The sequence below is a fragment of the Dipteris shenzhenensis genome, chromosome 13 (genome assembly GCF_047967505.1).
Source record: "Dipteris shenzhenensis isolate YYH24624 ecotype China chromosome 13, Dip_SZ_1.0, whole genome shotgun sequence".
Lineage (NCBI taxonomy): Eukaryota > Viridiplantae > Streptophyta > Polypodiopsida > Gleicheniales > Dipteridaceae > Dipteris > Dipteris shenzhenensis.
The window spans coordinates 12,665,684-12,668,483 of record NC_141608.1 but is presented as its reverse complement, the minus strand read 5'-3'; the positions used below and the strand labels follow the sequence as shown (position 1 = coordinate 12,668,483).

The 2,800-nt window shown below is 42.5% G+C and overlaps 1 pseudogene; it reads left to right on the top strand.

Annotated features, from left to right (window-relative positions):
• Positions 1 to 587: 587 nt before the first annotated feature.
• Positions 588 to 1,289, top strand: LOC147895038 (germin-like protein 8-2 pseudogene; annotated as a pseudogene).
• Positions 1,290 to 2,800: the final 1,511 nt, after the last annotated feature.

Here is a 2,800-nt window from a genome sequence, read left to right as displayed (position 1 = left end):
GTCGACTCTGACAATTTAAGAAGAAACTAGAGTTATACGATTAATGGTTTCACAAGATTATCCAAACGTGCTGCGACAATTCAAGAAGAAAGTAGAGGTATGGTTTCTCAAGATTATCGAAACGTGCTTGAAAATTCAAGCAGCATATCGTAACGTGATGTGTCATGAAATTGACAATGTCACAAGACAACGCGTTGCAGTAAAATATTCTTTCTTTCGACGAATTAGCAGCAGTCATTGCTGTCGTCGTCCTCGACGTCCAACTTGTTGTAATTCTCTAGAGGCGCTGCATGTTCTCTGCTACCATTTCCAGTAATCGCTGCAGCTGATTTGTGGAAGATTTCAATTTTATTTTCGTTGATTTAGCCCCCGATGGTCTAAGTTTTTCAATGGATGTCGTCACCTATCAGGCTTCAGGATTACGAACTCGACTTGGTCCAAAGCAGATCCTCACCTTTATAAGGATCACGCTTGTGCTGCTCTATCTCCACAATCTCCCATCGATTCCCTTCTCAGAAGCTACGTCCTGCATTTGATCTAACATCCCAGCTCTGTAGTAGCTAAATTCATCGACTGCGTATCCAGCCATGGCTCCTAAATTCGCGTCCGCAATCACCACTCTCACTAGGGCCGCGCTGCCCCTCCTCGTCCTGCTCGCTCTCGCTTCTCCGGCCTCCCTCCATGTTGCAGCCGTGGACGCCGACCCTTTGCAAGATTTCTGCGTCACTCTACCCAACCAAGACATCACCATAAACGGCCTTCTTTGCAAGAACGCCAATCAGGTGTCTGCAATCGACTTCAAGTCCGAGATGCTGTGTAAGGCAGGTGATGTCAACAACGCTTTAGGCTCCAATGTCACGCTTGCCGACGCCCAAACGTTTGGTGGCCTCAACACTCAGGGTTTGTCAATCGCTCGTCTCGACTTCGCACCAAACGGCCTGGTTGCACCTCACGTCCATCCTCGCGCTACCGAAGTTCTCTTCCTGGCCGAAGGAAAATTAGTAGTGGGCTTTGTGGATACCAATAAGATTCTCTTCCAGCAGCCCCTTTACCCTGGGGACCTCTTTGTCTTCCCCCGAGGCCTTGTTCACTTCCAGCTCAATGCGGATGCACATAAACCCGCCCTTGCCATATCCGCTTTGAACAGTCAGAATCCAGGGGTATCACTAGTGGCCACTGCCCTCTTCGCCTCTCAACCTCCTCTTCCTGAGCAAGTGCTGGAGACCACCTTCGGCATTGACAAACAGGAGGTCTACAGTCTCATCAATAGCGTTGGAAAAACTGGCTGATGGAATTCGTCAACTTCCCATACATTCGTGTAGTGCAGAACTAAATAATACTGTGGCATTTGAATGCTCATTGAGCTTAGATTCCTGGTAACCTGTAGTAACATTAAATTCTTACGATTCTTCACCAAATTTGTTGGGCATACTTCGCTATTCGCTTACCTCCAAAGGCATACAACGCTACACGCTAACTGTCCCACCGTCCAACAACTGTCTACATGATCTCACCATTGCTTCCTAATGTGAGAAGAGTCTCTACGCCATCTTGAGAAGAGTTTCTACACCATCTTGTCGACGCATCATCCTCTTCAATTTTCTCGAGAAGAGTCTCTTGTCGACGAATGCATGCTACACCTTCCCAAACAACCCAATATTAAAACCAAAAATGATGAACTATAGTTTCTATATTATATTTACAAAACAAGATTAATTCAAGGTGATAAAGAAAAATAACGCTCTAAATTCTTAACTTTAAAATGATAAAATACGAATTGAAATAAATGTATTTTAAATCTTTCCCCAAAATAATTACATCCATTACTATATTCAAAATAAACATTGTTTCATATCATTGAGGATAACATTTTCAGTCTTAAGTGCAACAATGACTTGACTCTTAAAATTCTTTAGCCTACAATAGAAACACATTGTTTTACGTTAAAAAAAGTCATCATTCCTACCCTTTTCCCATTTAAGAGAGGAGTCCACTACACTTTTTGACATAGTCATTACTATTAGAACAATCCATTACTCTGTTAGCCTCATCGTCATTGCCAAGGAAGGAAACACATATTTCCTATAGTAACTGTTGCGTAGGCCATCACTCAAAAGTGCAAATGTCCTTCATGATTGGGGATCAGAAGTCATGCCCATTAGGACAGGGAACATCGAGGTTTAAATCTCGACGATTCACGAACCCATCCCAAGCAACTACAGGCCCCAACATTTGAACATGAAAGGCTAATTTTCACAAGATGTTGTATCTTGCCTCATGGACATGCATGTCTTACCTATGGAAAAGATTGACATTGTCCAAGTTGGAGCAAAAATCAAGTAAAGGATGCGAGACAACAAGCTTGAGAAATAAAATCATCTCTACCTCGAGCATTTTTGGGAGGATGTTACAGGTGAATGCAAATCGGCCAAGTCCAAGTTGATGATCACGCAGCTCAGAGCATTGAACATGGTGCTTGAACCAACACAATAAATTTTAGGCAAAAACAAGGAGCCAAGAAGTATTAAGGTAAGTCAGTATGTGACCACGTCTCATGAAGTTACAAAGATCAAAAATTTATTCACAGCATACATAAATGTACTCACTCAAAACTACACGAACTTGAGTAGTGCTGGCACTAGGGTCTATCAACCCAAAATCTCTTTAGTGCAAAATTAACAGGTGGTCCATCATCAAACTTTACAAGATGAAACCCAATTATGCCAAGTTAAATAAAGGCTAAGCTTGATTTCCTACTTCAACAAAAGTTCATCCATCTACTTGATCGAAGAGCTTCACT